Source organism: Panthera leo, chromosome E1, assembly GCF_018350215.1.
Source record: "Panthera leo isolate Ple1 chromosome E1, P.leo_Ple1_pat1.1, whole genome shotgun sequence".
Taxonomy (NCBI): Eukaryota; Metazoa; Chordata; class Mammalia; order Carnivora; family Felidae; genus Panthera; species Panthera leo.
Genome location: NC_056692.1, coordinates 11,718,589 through 11,739,950, shown reverse-complemented (window position 1 = coordinate 11,739,950; position 21,362 = coordinate 11,718,589).

Genomic DNA, 21,362 nt, shown 5'->3' with positions numbered 1-21,362 from the left:
AATAAAAAGTTAAAAAAAAAGAAAAAAGCATCCTGGTCCTCCACCACCCATGGGATGAAGGCCGAACCCTTCACCTCAGCACCGGACTGATCCCACCTGACCGTCTGTCCCTCAACCCCTGACTGCCTACTCCCCAGTTTCACTGACCGACATCTGGGCGGGTCCCCCGGCCACCTGTGCTCTCTCTCTCTTCCCCTTCTTTACATGTTTTTCTGATAGGTGACCTTCCCACCGTTCCAGAACGCAGAGCCACATGCCAACAGCTGCCCTCCCCCGCCTGGCCCCGTGGGTATAGGCGATCACAGTTTCAGTTTCTCGTTTCTCCTTCCAGAGCTTTTCTGCATGCACGGTCAATAGAGCCAGACGCTCCCTCCCCATCCGCTTTCTTACAAGAAAGGGGGCCACGTGCTGCCCTTCACCTTGCCTGTTCACTGGCTCCCTTCTGGAGAGGCTTTCTGATCAGTACGCCGTGACATCCTCATTCTGTAACATGGCCACGTGACATCCCTTGTGCGGATGGGGGACAGACTTAACCTGTCTGCTGTCTGGGGACGGCATCATCTGCTCTTGCAAATCGCGCTGCAGCGAAGAAGCACGCGTGCACATCGGTTCCGGGGCTTTCTCTTGCCCCACCTGCTGCCCTGTGCCCCCTCCGCCGTCAACACCTGCCCCCACCCGCCTCCTTTCTCCCAAACTTTCGTCTGTTCAACTCCTACTCCTCCTTCGGCTCTTGGGTTAGCGATCACTTTACCCGGGAAATGTTCTCAGATGAGAGAGAAGTATGTTGTGTGAGGAACACAGGCTCCAGGGTCAGATTGGTTGGAGTTTGAATCTTGCCTCCTTGTCTTAAGAGGAAAGTTACTAAACTTCTGTGCCCCTATTTCCTCTTCGCCAAATGCACGTGATAATAACCCCTCTCTCTGGGTTGCTGCGGGGCTTTACATGAGATAATATATGTACGGAGTCCTTAGAACACGCCCTGGACCATAGGAGGTACTAAATAAATGATGCCATTATTATTATGACTCCATGGATGGCCTTTTCCTCCAACACGCCCTTTCTCCAGCCTGCCCCATACAATTCAGAGTGCGGAGGCCTTTGTCCCTAATCCACTCACCTGAAAATTAACTTCTCTTTCTTCCATACTCCCCCCAGTATCCAAAGGTACCAGTCAGGAATGCTTTGGGCTGCAAGTAGCAGGAAACCCACCCTTGAGAAGTTGGGAGTTTGGCGGCTCCAGGCACAGATTTAGCTACTCCATGGAGTCGCTAGAGATCCAGGCGAATCTCTTCTTCTTTCTCACTCATCATCCCCATTGTGTTGACTATTAGTCTTCAAGTTGCCTCTTGGTTGCAAGACAGCTGCTGTTGCTTCGGCCATCTTGCCGCCTGCGCAGTAAGGCTTTCCAAGAAGCCCCTGGCCACATTTCCATCATGCAGCCCTGGGTCACATACCCACCTCCAGATAGGGACCACCTTCTCTGAAATCTAGGTATCTCCACTCCATCCCTGAATAAGGAAGGGAAGGATGCTGGGAAGGTAACCATAGTGCCCGCTGTACTTAGTAGGCACCTCTCTTTAGACAAGGATCATTTTCCCCCTTCAGCAGGGTTTTATCTCCCTTACTAGACTATGGGCTTGCTAGAGGAGGGTTCGCTGCCAAGTACCTCCATATCTTCCACAGAGCCAGCACAGCGCCCGCATGCGGTAAGGGCTCAGTCACCGTCCGTGGCTGGGGGAGGGGTAGACACCGTCAAGGCCACCGTCTGCTGATAGCAGACAAGGATTCTGATTCAAGAACCTCCCTGATTCAAGAACGTTCTTCTTGCTTATGCTGTTCCCCCATGCTCTCCTCAGGAACCCAAGGGTTTTATCACTCTGTTCCTGTGTGTTTGGGTTAACCTGGGTCATGAAGAATGAGTCACCCTGACTGCCATACTCGGAGAAAAGGAAATTTTGCCTGCAAAGGGCTGACGGTATCATAAGCGCTGTGCCTTGAGGATGGGAGAGGCCAGGCTGTTTACTGCTTCTGGGAGGAATGGAGTCTGCAGTCTGCGTGAGAGTGAGTCACTTCTCACCGGCTGAATCAGGGGCTGCTCCCAGGCTGAGGACAGCTCCCTTCTGTCCCCGCAAAAGAGTGCTACCGAGCTGTGAGCTAGTGGCCAAGTTACCGCCTGAGCCTCCGAAGCCAAGTGGTTACCAAGTCTTTACCACATCAAACAGTGCTTCTCCCCTTTGAGGTGGTAAATGAGGCGGTCCAGGCTCCGTGTCTGTGTGGGGGATGCAAACACTGCGGTCCATCGAGCGATGAAAGGAAGACACAGACGGGTCCCACGCTTGGCTGTGGCTCATTTTCCCTTTGGGTGCACTTCTCTTAACTCCTTAGGTTCCGCCTCTCCCCCACCTGCTGCCCTCCTTCATTCATAAGAATCAGGAGACGGATGGGGCACTGTCATGATGATGCATCTGGGGGAGTGGAGAATCTGCTTATATGCCACGTCATAGGATGCCAAAATTTGAACAACAAAAATACAAGAAAATGCAGCAAGCACTGAAACCAAACTGGAGGTAATTTTATGTTTCCTCGAAGATGCAGAGGGAGCATCTGGAGGGTTGGGTGGGTCCTGAGGCTCATCATGATGGGTCCCCAGCAGCCAGGGAGGCACAAGCTTCCAGGGGTTCTGGTTACTGGAGACTGGTGGTCTGAAGTCTGGAGAACCACGGTGAGGCTAAGCAGTCTTCTCTCATCCAGGGACGCCTGGGTGGCTCAGTCGGCTGAGCCTCCGACTCTTGGTTTCAGCTCAGGTCATGATCTCACGGTTTGTGACTTCGAGCCCTGCGTCGAGCTCAGTGCGGCCGGTGCGGAACCTGCCGGGGATTCTCTCTCTTTCCCTCTCTCTCTGCCCCTCCCCCACTCACGTACACTGTCTCTCTCTCAAAAATAAATAAAGTTAAAAAAAATAAAAAATTAAAATTGACCAGGTATTTCCAAATGCCACGCTGGTTTGGAGCTGCTTTATGCAGAGTGTTCAATATATAAACAACACGACTGGAAAAGAAGGTGAATCTTGCTGGCGTTTAACTACGCTTAAGGGAGGAGCCTTGCCATTTTGGTCTTGTCCACAGCGCCTTGGTCCTCCTGGTGGCCAGATGCCCTAATTGCAAGCAAAATGCTGGGATTTCTTCTAAAGCTATAGGCAGCCCTGGGTGGGAATTTGGTGGCCTAATTATGAGCGTTGTGAAGGAATGCATGTGTGTCCCATGGCAGGTGCGTCAGCAGGTCCCGTGAAGTGAAGGGACTCTTTGCTTTGGCTCAGCTCAATCCCCGCCCCCAGAAGAAGGAGACTAATGCGGCTCACTCTGCTTCGACGAGGACCAGAAAAATCTGCTCCCCACACCCATTGCGAGCCATATATTCTCTTTTGCTTCTGTCCGCAGGAGCAAAACAAACAGAAGCTTGCAGAAAACAAACACAGAAAGCGGGAAGGAGGTGGGTGCTGACTTGGACACTGATTTGCTGCTCGGCAAGTGGCCCATTTGGAGACAAAATCGTCACCCCGCACTTACCTCACCAGCCCTGAAATCACAAACAACCCCTTGGCCGGGGTCCTAACGAGCCTGTGACGAGCACAGCCTGCCCTTTTGACACAGAAAACACAATTAGACATGCACAAGTGGCCTGTGAAATACCAGGCCGGGCCCTGGGCACTCGAGCTGTCCGAGAATTCCACCCCGGGCTTTCTCGGGAAAACATTTCTTGGGCTCGTTAGGGGTGATAATGGCTAATAACACAGAGAGAACATTGCGTTTCAGTTTCAGGCCCTTGGCCAGTGCCAGACCACCGGGGCAGCGAGAGAAAATTGAGCGTGTGAGCGTGTGTGTTGATATTTCAGGGCTAAGAGATGAGTAAAACATGTTAGTGTTAAGATCAAGGTCCCACCTCCAGCAGCCTGTGACATTGGGAAAGTTACCTACTCCTGGGACCTCAGTCTTGGCGCCTGTAAAATGAGGATAATAATAGAAACTCCCCTCCCTCTGACGTGATTAGATCAGATATTGCAGGTAAAGCACTCGGCCTGATGCCTGGAGCCTACTTGGGGCTCATTCACCATTGGCTATTATTAAAAGAACAAGCTTGATGTGCTTTAGTCCACTTAAGAAGCCATTTTCAAATGTTTGTGTGTAAGTGCCCATGCAGGAGCTGGCTGTGAAAGCAGAAAGCACAGTCTTTGCCCTCGAAGAGCTTGAGAACAGTTAGGATACCAAGGGGACCATTCTGGAGCCGGGTCGGTTGGATGCTGGAGCATTTGGTGCAGACCAGGTGGCAGCTGGGGCAGGGGTTCGTGCTCTTTCGAGTTTTTGTTGGCTTCTTTCCCTAGGTGGCGGAGGACGGGCTGTTTTCGTGGGCTGGAGACAAATGGTACAAGTCGCTCATTTAACACTGTATGAAAGGGGCGTCTGGGTGGCTCAGTGGGTTGAGCGTCCGACTTCTGCTCAGGTCACGATCTCACCGTTTCTGAGTTCAAGCCCCGCATCAGACTCTGTGCTGACAACTCGGACCCCGGATCCTGCTTTGGATTCCGTGTCTCCCTCCCTCTCTGCCCCACCCTGCTTGTGCTCTCTCTCTCAAAAATAAACATAAAAAGAAAATTTTTTTAAAATGCTGTCAGAAAGAAGTGAAATCGGTGACATTTGCTTGTTGTCACTACAAAACCCACAATTTTCTAGTTGTGATGATGGAAATTCCACATCATGGGAACTTAAGCAAAAGTTAACAAGCAAAACCATCCAAAAGGGGATTTACTGTGTTACGTAGTTGGAGAGCACAGTTTCAGTCATGGCTGGATCCAGGTGCTCAAAAAAAAAAAAAAAATCTCCTCTCTCCTTTTGTTCTTCATCCTCTGGTAGCTTCCACCATACCCCATAAGCCCTTGGCTCATGGCTCAGATTAAGAGAGAGCTTCTCTCTCTTCCAGAATCCACATACTGAATTTTGTGGAAGGATTCTGGTGGCCTTGCTTGGTCACCTGCCCTGTTCTTGGACCAATAACTTTGGGGAGGGCAACAGATAACCACAGTTAGCCAGACGAGGGCCCCATGCTCACTCCTGCGGCATGAGGATGATGGTGGGCAGATGAGGGTATGCGGCAAGTAAAATCCCCCATGCCAGTGCCATTCTGTGGGTAGGAAGTGTGAATAGATTCCAAGCACTTGGGGTGAACAGCTGATATAACTTTGACTTGGCCTTTCACCCAGTTGTGCTTAAAATGGCTGGTCTAGGGGCGCCTGGGTGGCTCAGTCGGTTAAGTGTCCAACTTCAGCTCAGGTCACGATCTCACGGCTCGTGAGTTCGAGCCCCGCGTCGGGCTCTGTGCTGACGGCTCGGAGTCTGGAGCCTGCTTCGGATTCTGTGTCTCCCTCTCTCTCTGTCCCTCCCCTGATCACCCTCTGCCTCTCAAAAATAAAGAAAACATTACCAAAAAATAATTTTTTTTAATGGCTGGTCTGGCATGCTTTTGAAAGGTTAGCCCATCTCCTTGCATTCGAAAGTTGAGAAGTTTCTAACTATTCTTGAATCAAACCAGGTGAGTGAGGACCAAGTGTTCCCAAGTGGGCCCAAACATACAGCACTGTGGCCGCTCTTCCAAGATGGTGCCCGCTGAGCCTTGTCCCCCTGATTGATTTTATGTCCTGGGGGAGCCCTCTACCCATTGAGTAGAACTGACCTAGGAAGCGATAAGATATTGTGGAAATGAGTCCAAGGCTAGATCCAAAAGACATTGTGGCTTCAGCCCGCTTTCCTTGGATCATTCTCTGGAGAATTCAGGCCCATGGAGGAGTCCGTGTGGCAAAAAACTGAAGACGCCCACCAACAGCCAACACCAAGTAGCCAGGCTTGTGGGTGAGCCACCTTGGAAGTGGCTCCTCCAGCCCCAGTCGAGCCTTCAGATGATGCAGCCCTGGCTGACACCCTGCTTGCAGCCTCATGAGAGACCCCAAGCCAGAACCACCCAGCTAAGCCTCTCCTGAATTCCTGACCCACAGAAACTGTATGAGATGATCACTGTTTGTTGTTGTTTCGAACCACTAAGTTTGGGGGATGATTTGTTACGCAGCAGAAGATGACTGATACAGGCGTGTTATGACCTCCTCACCTCACAGGGACCGAGAAAGTTTCCTTAGAAAGTTTCCTTGGATCATTTTCAAAGCACTTCCCGATGACCCTATTAGCGATTGCTACAGAATTGAAATTTCACGAGCGGAATTGCGCTGATATTACGGGGCTTTTCCGACAGTCTCATCACTGTGGGTTTGTGGACATACAAAATCAGGTTTAGGCTTGGACTTGCCCTCCCTAGGGGGACTAGATAGGGAAGGAGGGGAGATCTGAATGGGAGGGATCTTCCAAGATCTACCAATTGCCTTCTGCCAGTTGTGGCACATGCCGTGGCCATCACAGAACAACTGCGCCATTCCGCTGGTGATGTCTAGAAAGAGTCCCTGGATTCGGAGCCCCAGTGAAGTCCCCCCAGAGGGCTCCTGGCGAAGCGTCGCCTGTCCTGGCCGGCAAGCTACAGTTCAAGGAAGAGTCTGATTGTGGGCCGTCTGAATCAAGGGAGTAGAATCAAGAGAGTTGAATCAAAACGTAGATCCTAAGCAGTCTCCACAAATGCCCCCACTCCGCCATGATGACTTAAGTATCTCCAAACCTCGCACCTGGAGCCTGCTTCCGATCCTGCGTCCCCATCTCTCTCTGCCCCTCCCCTGCTCCTACTCTCTCTGCCTCTGTCTCTCTCAAAAATACATAAATAAATACAACATTAGAAAAAAAAAAGGAACTCCAACTCACAAAGGCTCACACGACCCCCCCCCCCCCGAGGTTCTGGGGTCAAGCAATTCCTTCGGCTCTGGTTTTCTCAGAGTGTCCCCCAACAGCCCTGAGAGGCAGGTCTGTGAGGCGGTCCCCCAGGGCCACACACTGGCAGTGAGAGGCGCTTTCCCGAAGGACTTAGGCGTTGGGGCCTCATCTGAAAACCAGGAAGCCCACTTCTCCGGCACCCTTGATACTCCCCCCCCACATCAAGTCTCATTCTGCCTGTCCAGGGGGATGCTTGGGCTCAGGCTCCGTTTCTTATGCTCCTCACGGCACAGAGTAACTAAAAAGGATCCCTTCTTCCTGCCCCTGCTTGCATACTTTCTGCGACGGGGAGCTCCTCACTTCCAGAAGTCATTCCTCTTGTGGAATTGGTCTCCTCTCTGTGACTGTTACCCACTGGGCCAGGTTGCCTAATACCAAAGAACATGAATCACGAATGACCATGTTCTCTCCTCCCTCCTTCCTTGCCTCCCTTTTGCCCATAAGTCACCCACGGAAGGACTGGATCCAGGGGCACTGTCTGGGGCTGTCCTGTCCTCCTGGCATGGTGTGGTGCTTCTTCACCCTGAATCAGGCACGGCTGCCTTTGGGGAGAATCCTGCCGTCTCATTTTCCCTTGGCCTAAAATAGCCACTTCCTTACTGGGAGACGCAGCGTGGCGGGGAGCAGAGAAAGGGACGTGGTAAGCCATCCAGAGATGCCTGGTTTGCAAGCATTCCTGGAAAGGTCAACGTCGACATCAGCCAAACACATCAGGCAAGGCACTTCCGGCCGGCCATTAGCCCAGTGTAAACACAATGGTGAGGAAAGTGAAAACAGGGGCCCTGAAGGAAAATAAATGTCATGACTGAATGTATCCTCTGTGGAGTATGACTTCCTTCTAAAGGAGTTTGGAGTTGTCTGCAGATAATATCAATGCCCCCTTTCTCACTTCCCATCGGGTTAAAGCGATAGACAGCTGGACCCCGGGGTCACACTAGGTGAGATGCACGGCCCTTTTAAGGGAATTAAGTAAGTCTCCCTCTTAGGGTTGCATGAGCAATCTCACAGTTCAAAGACAAGCAGTGCCGTTTTGAGGTGACTGTCCTACTTTCCCCCTGTGTCATTGGTCTCCGGGCCTGGCCTGGGTGATGGGTCCTTGTCCTCCAGGCAGGACCTGGCTACCAACTTCTGCAAGGAAGTGGGCCATCCCCTTTCCTAAGCACAGGGGCACTCACATCACCATCTCCCAGCCACCTCCCCGCCCCCAGCAGGGTGTCTGGGGCACAGTAGCCTCCCCCCTACCCCAGGATCTCTGCATCTGGTGCCGCCCACACTGCTGAGGGCTCTCTCCACTTCCGCAGCTGAAGAAATGACATGACTTTCTGGGAACCACTTAAAATACCCTGTGATCTCTACCTAGTCCTCCTGCTGGCTTCAATGTCCCTGTGCTTGTGGTCCTGCTGCACGCCCCCCTCCCCCCCTGGCTGGAGAAAGAGAGGCCATATATGTGTCCCCTGGGCCGTCCCCACTGTCCCCACTGTGTGGATGAGAAGGCAGAGGGTGGGGCCGAGGGCTTGTCTGAGCACTATTCAGAGGACAGAAAAGAGGGGTTGGAGGGCAGGGGGGACGAGGGAGGGGGCGGGAGAGGGCAGATTTTCCCTGAAAGGATTCTGGCTCTATTGGAATTCCTAGCCAAGGCAGGAGAGCCCCTCCAGGATTCCGAAGGCCTCTAGGGAGGAGCAGAATGGAGGTTCGGCGGCTGGGCTCAGTCCTTGTTCCTGAGCATGGAGGGGAGGCTGCTGGGCCGGTCTCCCTGAACAGATCAGAAGCTGCCAGCATCACTGAAATGTGCACAGATGCCACCCAGACCTCCTCAGTTGGAATCCGCATTTCAAATGACACTTCCCGCCATCCTTGCATTTAACCTTCCAGAAGCAGAGCACTGGAGCTCGAGAATCGTGGCCCCGGGGTTGGTGGAGGCCCGCTCTAAGAATGGTCATTCGGAAGCCAACAGTTTGCCCAAATCTGGAATCCAGAGCTGAGTCGAGGTGTACTTTTTGATTCAGAGCCCCGAACCAGTCTAGGTTCCAGTAGAAATGAACTTTGAACTAAGGTGGTGTAGCGGGGCCCCCCTAAAGATACGTCACGTCCCAGAACCTGGGAAGGTGTCTGTACTGGGAAACGGGGTCTTCGCGGATGTAATGAAGGATCTTGAGCCCAGCTCATCATGGATTACCCAAGGGGTATGTCCCAAGTTCCATGACAGTGTCTTTATAAGAGACAGAAGAGGAGACGCGCAGGACAATGAAGGCAGTGACTAGAGACAAGCCAGAGATGTCCAGGGCCAGCAGGACCTAGAGGAGGCAAGGAAGGATCCTCTCCTAGAGCTTTCAGAGGGAGCGCAGACCCGGCCTCCAGAACGGTGAAAGAATCGTGTCGTGTCATTGTAAGCCAACCCGTTTATGGCATTTATTATTATGGCAGCCTTGGGAAACAAATACGGGGGTCTTTTCTGACTGTGGAAAGGAAAAACTAGCCAAAAGTGACTCAAGAAGGAAGCAATGACCCAGCCAATCCCCAGCTATAGCCGTCTTAGCTTTGTTCCCAGAATTAGCTCACTTTCCTCCTCGTTTCCTTATTTCCTTTTTATGCTCCATGAAACCCGAGTACAGTCGAGACCCGGGCACCTGCTCTTGCGTGTCTGGCGGATCACCAGACCATCAAAGTCACCGGAACAGCTCCTTCCTGCTCCCAAACATAGCGATTTTATTTGCCCCCAGCTCTGCCTTGTTTGGAAATTAAAGCAGTTCTGACATAGTAAACGGAGTCGTATTTTAACCGCTTAAGTACCACTTAAAAAACAGACTTGATCTAACAAGCCCTTTGGCAAATGATCCTCCAGGGCTGAGGCTGCTAAGCTTCGATGACCATCCATGAGGTCAATTTAAAGCCAGGCACACTAGTGCACTGGATTTGAATGGCCAGAAACTCTGAAGGCCCCCGGCCTTTTAGATAATTTCATCATTTCCCTTTAAAAAGTTTTCAGAATTCAAAGATCGAGATTCAGGGCAGAAATTCTCAACTCTGACTCACATTGGAATCATTGGGGGAGCTGAGAAATAATAATGGCAGCGTTTCTCCCCAGTTAATCAGAATCTTGGGGGGCGTCTGGGAATTCACCTACCTCGTTGGGCAGAGCCCCCCTCCCGGGGCTCTGCGGAAGTCCCCTGTGCCAGACCCTGCTCTCAGCCTCCCTGTGCAACCTGGGCATGGGCAGGTGCCCAGGGCTGGCCAAGCAGACCATGCCGACCCTGGACTCTGAGTTAGGGGCTGTGATGTCAAGGAGTGGGACCACCCAGGACCCGTGGGCGGTGTCCAGTGTTGACGGTGATGGTGGCACAAGCCGAGGACACAGCCTCAGAGAGGTCCAGTGACTTGTCCAGGGCCCCAGGACTAAGGACTAGCAGCCAGGATCTGAGGCAGGCCTCTCCCGGCTCCCGAAGTTCACAGATCCTCAAATACGCAACTCAACGAATTCAGACAAAGCAAACACACCTGAGAACCAGAACCCAGATTAAGAAACGGAACACGGCCAGGGCCCTAGAGGCTCCCCGGTACCCCTCTTCCCAAGTGCAAGCACCTTGGGATTTCTGAATTGGCTCCACTTGTCTCTGAGCTTTACGTAAGTGGAAGCATACAGGTTGCACTCTTTTTGTAGCGGACTCCCTCCGCTCAACATCATGTTGGGGAGATTCGTTCACGCTGTTGTCCATAGTCGGGGTTTCTGCATTCTCCTCCCTGGGTGGCGTGGATGTACCACGATGGGTTTACCCACGCTGTTGTGGGCGGGCACTCGGTATTTCCGGTTTGGGACCGTGACAGACAAACGGCACTGCTCGCAACGTTCTTGTGCCTATCTTTTGGTGCCCTGGTGTAACAACCTCCTTACATTAGTAGAGCCGGTGTATGTAGCTCACAACAAGCACCTTGGCTGATGCAGGGTACAGACACTCTTCTTACCCCCATTTTACAGAGGAGGAAGCAGGCTCGGAGACGTTCAGCCTCTCGCCCAAGGTCACGCAAGTTCCAAGCAGCAGAGTCTGGGCTTGGACCTGCCCGCACCTGCCCTCCAAGCCACCAGCTCAGGGACGCGTGTTCATCTCCAGTCCCCTTGGCACTGACACCTGCTGAGCGGCAATTTCATAGGTCAGCACCTACTCCTTGGACGAAGCTGGTGGAGCGTGGAGGGGAGGGACAGACAGCTGCCGAGCCCCGCTGTCCCAGGCGCGCCTGGCATGTCGCTGGCGCCCGGCTTCCTGAGGAGAGGATCGGTCTTCTGCCGGAGAGCTGTGTCGGGGAGGACAGGATGAGGCCAGCCCTCAGACCTAGCAGAGCATCACCGAATGGCCTGGGCAGAAAGGACATCCCAGACTCGAGACTCACGCCCTACCTCTCACGTGACCCCTAAGTATGGGAATGGCATTCCCACAGCAGGTGCACATGTCTGGAGCGTGTCCCAGCTCTGCTCACCATCTGGCAGCTCTGGGCCAGGGAGCCGTCCCCACCTACTCGCCACCACAAATAGCAGGATGTCATATGGTGGCAGGAGGGAGGGCCCAGAAGGTAATCCTGGCTGCCCGATGGCCGAAGTGATGAGCCACCCTGTGACTCATTGGAGCAGGGGTCATTTCCTTGCAGGTGGAGGAGTGTGCCAGAGGCCGGGCTCGTACAGAGATCCGTTTTGGGGACAGGTCACGGGTCCTCCGCCGCATCCCTCTGTAAACACCATTTGAATTGGATTCACTCCCACCGGAATCGGAGGTCAGGACCCCAGGGCCTCAGGAGTCGGCACAGAGGTGAGAGGTCACCGGTGGCATGTCTGACAGCATGCTGAGACCAGATGTGCTGCCCTGGTGTGTGCAGTCTAGACCTCCCTCGGGTCCCTTCCTGAGGGGGCTGCACGGCATGGGGCAGGGGTGCACATACGGCCTTGCAGTCACAAAGTGTGGTGTCTGGCCAGCCGCAGCAGCATCTGAAAATTTGCTAGAAGTGCGTGATTTTGGGCTCCTACTGAATCAGAAGCCCTGCAGGTCAGGCACAGTGCTGCCGTCATAACCTCCAGGTAACTCTGACACACGCTCAAATGGGAAAGCCACGGACACATGCAACCATATGAAGTAGGGAGACTCCGAAGGGTCGAGCCGGTTGTCCAAAATCACACAGTAAGAGGGACTAGATTTGGATTAGATTCAGCTGTGAATAACAGAAATAAAACCCCCAAAGAACCAAGGCTAACCAACATAGCTTATTTTTCCTTCATGGTCTAAGATAGCTGCTGGAGCTCCAGCCATTATGTCCACAATCCACGTAGCGAAAAGGAGGAAAGGGAGGAAGGCCATGCCCTGTGCCTTTAAGGATACTTCCTAAAATTTTGTACATGGCTTCTACTTACATCCTTTCGGCCACCACGTAGCCCATTGCTTCAGCTAGCAGAAAGAGGGGCTGGGAGAATGAAATCTGTGTTCTGCGTACACACACATGCAGGTAAAACGTGGGGTTCTACTGCTGTGGAAGAACACAGACACTGGGGTGCATTAGGCAGTCTCCGCCTCAAAGGCACAGCTCCGAATCAGAGCCAGAGCTGATAGTTTTACCGTCTGAAGTCGGGTTATGCCGCTGTTTGAACGCGGTCTTTCTCGTCTCCTTTTAGAAGCCCCACAAAGACCGAGCCTTCTTGAAGTTCTTCTTGTTCCCCCCTGCTCCCCACTCCCTAGCACCGAGAACGATGCGTGGCATATAGTAGACCAAAATTTGTCATGGGATGTAAGTTTTAAATAGATTAAATTAGATGCCGTATGGAAATAAACCCAGTCGAGATCTGGCACGTAGTAGGTACCCAGGGTGTGGCTGCTGCTATTTAACACGACGCTTCCTGGTCAAGCCCAGCTGGCCCCCATCAGGGTTGCTCTCTGAGACTTGAATTCTTGCTGCCACCCGCCTGCCTACCTGTAGGGACTTGTGGCAAACGCCACTCCCTGACCTGGGCCCGTCCGTGGGCTTTCAAGGTCATCAGCGCTGTTTGACAGGGTCTGGGGAACTCTCCGGCCACAGCCCAGGCGAGCGACTGGGTCGGTAGAGAAAATTCACATCGCCATTCCCTGTCCAAACCTGAAAGCTTGAGCACCATGTCAGGCCCAAGCTGCGGTCGGTGCGATGTGCGTCCCCCCCTGGGTCAGGCATGTTTCAGCCTCTCCCCGCTCTCCTCTGGGCTCTTCCTTCGTTGGTGCAGGTTCCGGGAACTCTGGCGACCCCACCCACCGCGCCAGGCGCCCTCCTCGTGTTCCCGGGTTGGGGTTCGCCGTTGCCCCCATTTTGCCTAAGTGGGTCAGGCTGGATGAAGCAGGGGAGGCTGTGTGCCTTGGCTGCTCTCCCCACTAAGAGGCACCAGCACTAACACAGCCTCCAAAATCCCATTTCACACGAATTTTGCCATTTGCACCAAGGCGAATGGGCCCTACTCACACTCGAACCATCTATTGCTGAGCTGTGGAGCGGACAATAGTCCCTGTTGTGTCGCTCGGTCCTAACCGTCCTAATTACCGAAACCCACGAATTGCATGGACTATCTCAGAGTGAAGCAACCCGTTAGAGAGAATTGCCCTCATTGTATTTTTTTCTCTACAGATAGGGAAGGCTAGGAGGGCTCATCTGATTTATCGATAATGCAAACCTTGTCGATTCCTGAATCTCACCGGCCCGACCTACGCACCTCCCAGGGCGATTGTGAGGAGCCAGAGAAGACGAGGCGTCTGTGGAAGGCCACAGCGGGCCCGTGTATTCGTCCTCAGAGCTGCGCCCCCTCAAGGACGACCTGAGACTCACAGGGCCCCCCCTTAGCGCACCCCCGCCCCCCGCCCCACCCCGCGGCTCCCTGGCTCCCGTCGCCTTCTCAACATTCAGGTCCAAACCCAAATGCCACCTCCTTGGGGAAGAGGGTCGGTCCAGTGACTCTTGGTCACAGTGCTGAGCCCTCCGTTGCTCTTAGCTGTCACTTCTCTCTGAAACTGTCCTGTGCATTTACATGCTCGTTTCTCTTGCCCGCGGTGAGCATCCGCTCCGGGACCATGGGACCTGTCTGTCCCGTGTCCAGGGCACCTTTTGTGTCTAGAACAGTGTCGGGCGCCCAGTAGAGAGAAACATACGTTGGCTGAGTGGCGGCTTGAGAGGAGCAGGGGGCTTGAGTGGCGGCTTGAGGAGCTCCCGTGTTTGGGGGAGCAAGGGAGAAACTCGTCAGCGTGTTCTGCATTCTCTACGTTCCCGGAGCAGGTGTGTGGAGGAGTATCTGGGACACGGAAGTACCGAGAGCAGAGTTGCGTGACTCTGGGATGCTCGGGGGGCTTACAGGTTAGCACGAGGAAGACCGATCTGCCAGCGTCACATAACTGCCTCGAACGGGTAGGGTGTCGAGCGGCAGCCGCGAAGGACAAAACCCAGTGACGGCTGTGAGGGGGCCCGTGATGCGGAGACAGCGACGGCTCTCCTCGGGGACAGGGCATGGAAGGGACCGTCCCTGTTCGGCAGCCTCCTCTGTCACCTCCGGACACGCACAGCCCCGCTCTTTCCAGCTCCATCGGGTCCACTCCCGGACCTTCCGCGACGCCCGCGCACTGAGCAGCAGCGGTCCCGGCCCCTCGCCCCTGCTGCAATGCCAAGTGCTCTGCAAGGTCCAGCCAGGATGGGACGGCTCCTGGAGCTCAGCGGGCGGCTCTGGGGCTGAGCCTTCGTTTTAGGAGTTTTAAAACACTCTGGATCCTTTTTCCTTCGCGTTTTCTCATCTCATCCTATCGGTAAGGATGGCAGCCTTCCAGGACACTGGCTCCAGGGACGGCAGTCTGGCTAATAAAACCTCAAGTATTCGGTCTTCAAGGGATGCCTTGACCTTGACCCGCATCTATGGGGAAGGACTGCCCGGCCGTGTCCAATAAGGAGATGATTAAAAAGTATTTAGGGTTGAGACCTATTTTTCTTTTCAGAGCTCTTTTATTAGGAAAAAAAAATGGATTTGGAGGATGAGGAAGACTTCTTGCACAGAGAGGGTGTCAAATGTACTTTGTTTTACAGTCATTCTGCTTGGATAGGCTGCTCATACCCAGCAGGCAGGGTACTACTCAGTCTGAGGACGGGCCGAACAGGAATCAGGTTGCTTTGGGGTGGTTTTTGTTCTTTTCATTTTTTTTCTTTTCTTTTTTTAATGTTTATTTATTTTTGAGAGAGGGAGCGAACGAGCACGGGCAGGGGAAGGGGAGGGGCTGAGAGAGAGGGGGCAGAAGGTCCGAAGCAGGCTCGCTGCTGAGAGCGGACAGCCCGATGGGGGGCTCAAACTCACAAACCGTGAGGTCATGACCTGAGCCAAATTCGGATGCTTAACCAACTGAGCCACTCAGGTGCCCCTGGTTTCTCTCTTTAAATTCCTTCCAAAAGCAGGGGTGCCTAGGTGGTTCAGCTGGTTAGGAATCTGACTCTTGATCTCAGCTCAGGTCTTAATCTCAGGGTTGTGAGTTCAAGCCCTGCACTAGGCTATGAATGAATGAATGAATGAATGAATAAAATTAAACTCCCTCCAAAAGCAGAATCTATGTTCTTCTCTTGCAATCACCTTGGGCCTAATCCTGGGAACATCCATCTGTGAGGTCCTTGTGGGAGGAGCAGACAAGAGAAGAAAAGAACTTTCTCAAGACAGCAAAGTAACCACCCCATAATGAGACGACGATGTCACAGTGTGCGGAAGGACTCTGCTGAGAAATGGGGGGTCGGTGGCTTGCAGCTTTGTCCCAGTCTCTTCACCTGGGTGTGCTGTCCCGATCTCAGTCCTTGGTGGCTCCGTTAGCTGAAGCCATCCCTCTTTCCTCGAGCCTGTGCTGGTGGGAGCAAGGGCAAGGCATCCACAGCCAGAGGGACGGGTTCCAGTGGCCTTCCCTCCCCGCCACCATCGCTGTGTATGTGACCATGAGCGTGGCTCGGCCCTGCTGCCTCCAGGGAAATGCGGTCATCGACGTGGCCAGAAATAAAAAATGAAGACTGAACACTGCATTCACATCCTGCTCCCAGAGCTGGGCTGGGTGAGGGCGGGGCTCAGCAAATGTTAACCATCATGGGGCTCTAGTGGGTCGTGGCTGCTCGGGTAATAAAACCACCCCCAGCTTTGCAGTGCCACCATGAAGATCACAGGGACAAAGTTACAGAGCAGTGCGCGTGTTATTATGCAGGTGGTTCCAGGCCTTATTGGTGAGGAGTGAGGAACTAGGAGTTCTGCTATGTGATTAGAAACTCACAAGTTTTCACCGACTCTAAGACGGGGTTCAGGCCTTCTGGGGTCAACTGCTAATTCACCAGGTGCCCATAGGGAGGTGGAGTTTTGCCCACGAATGTACGGAGAATAGCTATCCTTTCTCTAGAGAGATGGAAGGGTTCGTGGGTCCCTGTTCCCTAAACACCTAGCCCAGAAGTGTATGCCAGATGATTTAAAGCAACGAAGTTCAGCCCCCGTAGGACTGCACATTATCGTAGAAATCAGGCCTGGGTGGCTTGTTCTATAGCCTAAGTGAGCTGCAAAGGCTAAACTCAGGCTCAAGAGGGGACTCCAGTGCCCCGACATGTGGTCCGGCTGCTAATACCTTTGGGTTGATTCTATGGATAATAAAACGTTCCACAGAAGACCCCCCGGGATGGGCCTTGGAGACTGATTAGTCAACCCCCTCCCTCTTCCGATGCCGGAATAGGCTGGAAGGAGTTACTAATAATCATCGCCATCACTGTAGTGTAAGGGCCAGTGACAATAAGCTGCTTTGATTATAATGTAAGTAGCTGACATTAAGCTTTTGATTGCTGAGGCATCTGTTTCAAAGACATCCACGTCGAATAAGCACAGTGCCAGCTGTGTGACACAGTTACCAGCTATCCAATTGGATAAAGAGCCAGGCTGCCCTACGCATGAAGTTCCCCTTTTAGAAAGTCCTGGGTGACCCAGATCACGGACCCCTTGAGTCACTCTGCTTCTCCCTTCTGGCGCCCTAATTCCCGCTCCGTGTTTCAAATTTTGTCAATAAAGAGTGAATCTGAAAAACCCTAGGCTCCCCACCCTCAACCCCAATAAAGGCAGAGCTCTTGGTCTGTTCTCAGTCATCTCTCTCTCTCTCTCTCTCTCTCCATGACCTTGCTGTGTGGTCCTGGGCGTGTGGTAATAAACTTTGTGTTTTCAAAGTTCTCTGATAGTTATTGCTGGGGTGTATCTTTCAATCATAATAAGAACCACAAGGGCTGGTCCAGCCACAACACTGGCTCTGGTCAGGGAAATATCTGTGGGGGCTCACCACAAACAATACAAGCCCAGGTGAATGCCCTGGTCAGTCCTAGCGGATAGCATCGCTATTGATAGGCTGAGACCGACACAGGACAACCACTACAACCATGGTCATTATCAATCACCATCACCATCATCAGCACTAACACCACCATCATCATCAGACCATTATCACCACCAACATCGCCATCATCATAATCGCTAACCCCACCGTGATCACCATCGTGGTCATTGTCACCGACATCACCGTCATCACCATCTTCAAGAACGCCGTCGTCACCGTCAACGCCATTATCCTTGCCACCGTGATCATCACCGGCATCCCCCGCACCATCACCATCGCTCCCGTCATCATCCTCTTCATTACCATCAACCACTGCTAGCACTTACTGAGCACTTCCTGTGTATCAGGCACAGTGCTAAGCCCTTTCCCTGATTAATTTCGTTAATCTTTCCAAGCCTTCCAGAGTAGATGCTTATTAGTATCTACTAATAAGCCGAGGCTCCATACATACGCAGCTCACCTAGCCAGAAAGTGGTACAGCTGGAATTTGAAGCCAGCCTGTCCAGCTTTAGGAACTGTGAGCATTTGGCCAAGACCTTGCCCTGAGAGGCAGATGGAGCCTGGAGGAAATGTCTCTTGACTGAGTTTTCAGAATGACTTTCTGCTGCCCCACACTTGATCTCATGTAGTGAGGCTTGTAAGAAGTCAGCAGGGTGGGAAGCTGCCAAGTACTGGCTACTGGACCAGATGAAAGACCTTGGGAAGTCAGACGGGCGGGGGGCAGACTTCTCCGTTCAGTTTGGTCCAGTTCTGCAACAGCCCAATGCACAGGTCCCTTTTCCTGTCAAAGGGAAGCTTGCTTAAGCCCCAGACACAAGCTGGAAAAACGACCTGACCTGGACCACAGAAGGTCAGCCATGGAGACTCCTCAGTAATCCTCAGACTCAGACTGTGAAATCCAGTTTTCTCAAGTCTTTTTTCTGCAGCCAGAACCCAGAAATGCTGTACTGTATCTTTCGTAGTTCAAACACACCCTTCTTTATGAAAAAGACCGTATAATAACGCTAAAGAACTTTAAAAAATAAAGACTACCTATATTCCCACCACAAAATAGCTACTTTAAGGTTCAAATATTTATTGCCTTCCAGTTTCCTGTCCCCTTTAAAGCCCCAGAGACTTATAGCCATAGGACCTTATGGCCAAAAACCTTGTCTAGCTCTTTTCTGTTACCAATGAGGAGTGTGATAGGATTCCCAGAGTTATGTGATAGGATTTTACATGGAGGGAGCAGGGGTGACGTCCTCGGCAGAGTTTCCCTGATGGGCCCTCTCACCACTTCTCACGCTTGCCAGACATACTCCAGCCTCAGGGAGGATTTGTTACTCGGGCAAACTGTTCTTTCTTTATCCAGTCACCAAATGATACCATTTTGGTCATTTTCAGTCTTAAAGTCTGTCTATTGAGCGGAAATTAAACTTATCAATGAATGAAGTCTATTGTAAAGTCATGAACACGGCAACTGTATAGTCAACTAATCTTTGACAAAGCAGGAAAGAATATCCGATGGAGGGGTGCCTGGGTGGCTCAGTTGGTTGAGCGTCTGACTTCGGCTCAGTTCATGATCTCATGGCTGGTGAGTTCGAGCCCCACGTGGGGCTCTGTGCTGACAGCTCGGAGCCTGGAGCCTGCTTCAGAGTCTGTGTCTCCCTCTCTTTCTCTCTGCCCCTCCCCCGCTCATTCTCTCTCTCTCTCTCTCTCTCTCTCTCTCTCTCTCTCTCTCTCTGTCTCTCTCTCTCTCTTTCTCTCTCTCTCTCTCTCAAAAATAAACATTAAAAAAAAAAAAAAGAATATCCAATGGAAAAGGAGACAGTCTCTTCAACAAAAGATGTTGGGAAAGCTGGACAGCGACATGCAGAAGAATGAACCTGGACCACTTTCTTACACCAGACACAAAAATAAACTCAAAATGGATGAAAGGCCTAAATGAGAGACAGGAAATCATCAAAATCCTAGAGGCGAACACAGGCAGCAACCTCTTTGACCTTGGCCGGAGCAACTTCTTACTAGACATGTCACCAGAGGCAAGGGAAACACTATTGGGACTTCATCAAGATAAAAAAGCTTTTGCACGGCAAAGGAAACAATCAACAAAACTAAAAGGCAGCCTGAGGAATGGGAGAAGATATTTACAAATGACATGTCTGATAAAGGATTAGTATCCAAAATCTATAAAGAGCTCATCAGACTCAACACCCAAATAACAAATAATCCAGGGGCGCCTGGGTGGCTCAGTCGATTAAGCGGCCGACTTCGGCTCAGGTCGTGATCTCGCGGTCCGTGAGTTCGAGCCCTGCGTCGGGCTCTGTGTTGACGGCTCAGAACCTGGAACCTGCTTCTGATTCTGTGTCTCCCTCTCTCTCTGACCCTCCCCCCATTCATTCTCTGTCTCTCTCTGTCTCAAAAATAAATAAACGTTAAAAAAAATTAAAAAAACAAACAAACAAATAATCCAGTTAAGAAACGGGCAGAAGATATGAATAGACATTTTTCCAAAGAAGACATCCAGATGGCCAACAGACACATGAAAAGATGCTCAACATCACTTATCATCAGGGAAATACAAATCAAAACCACGAGATACCACCTCACATCTACCAGAATGGCTAAAATTAACAACACAAGAAACAACAGGTGTTGGTGAGGATGAGGAGAAAAGGGAACCCTCTTGCACAGTTGGTGGGAATGCAAACTGGTGCAGCTGCTGTGGAAAACAGTATGGAGGTTCCTCATAAAGTTAAAATTAGAATAACCCTATGACGGCAGCAATTGCACTACTAAGTATCATTTACCGAAAGGATACAAAAATATAGATTCAAAGGAGTACATTCACCCTGATGCTCATAGCAGCATTATCAGCGATAGCCAAGCTATGGAAACAGCCCAAGTGTCCATCGACTGATGAAGGGATAAAGAAGATGTGATACACACACACACACACACACACACACGCACACACACACACGCACACACACACACACACACACACACACAGAAGAATATTACTCAGCCATCAAAAAGAATGAAATTTTGCCATTTGCAATGACGTGGATGGAACCAGAGTATATGAGGCTAAGCGAAGTAAGTCAGAGAAAGACAAATGCAATATGATTTCACTCATGTGGAATTTAACAAGCAAAATAGATGAACATATGGGAGGGGAGGGGAAAAGAGAGGGGGAAACAAACCATAAGAGACTCTTAACGATAGAGGACAAACTGAGGATTGACGGAGAGAGGCAGGTGGGAGATGGGCTAGATGGTTGTTGGGTATTAAGAAGGGCACTCGTGATGAGCACTGGGGATTGTATGTAAGTGATGAATTACTGAAGTCTATTCCTGAAACCAATATTGAACTGTATGTTAACTAGAATTTAAGTAAAAGTTTGAAAAGAAAAATAAGGAAAATTATGAATGAGTCAATTGCTAAAGTAGATGGAAATGTCCTTAACTTACAGTTTTCACCCCAAATCTACAGCAAATATCATATTTAACAGTAAAACATTTGTGGGGTGCCTGAGTGGCTCAGTCTGTGAAGCGTTTCACTTCAGCTCAGGTCATGACCTCGCAGTTTATGGGTTCAAGACCCGCATGGGGCTCTGTGCTGACGGCTCAGAGCCTGGACCCTGCTTTGGATTCTGTGTCGCCCTCTCTCTGCCCCTCCCCCGCTCGCTCTCTGGCTCTCTCTGTCAAAAATAAATAAACATTAAAAAATAAACAATAAAAAAACAGTAAAACATTTGCCATGTTCCCAATGAGTCAAGAACAAGACAATAGTTACTGAAGCCATTACCTACCCGCCATTATTCAGGGGGTCCCAGGCAGCCACAGAACAAGAACAGGAAGATTACACAAATTAGAAAGATTGGAAAACAAGAGACAAAACCATCATCAATTGCTGGTAACATGGTTGACAGTCTAGACAATTCAAAAGAATCAACTACAAATTCATAGAAAAATCAAAGTTAAAAGGAAACATTTACAAAGATTTACTGGCAATAACCAACTTTAAAAGTGTAAGGGAAAAGATCAGTGATTTAAATGACCTTGTGTAGACATCCGACTACTTGGTTCTAATTGGTTGA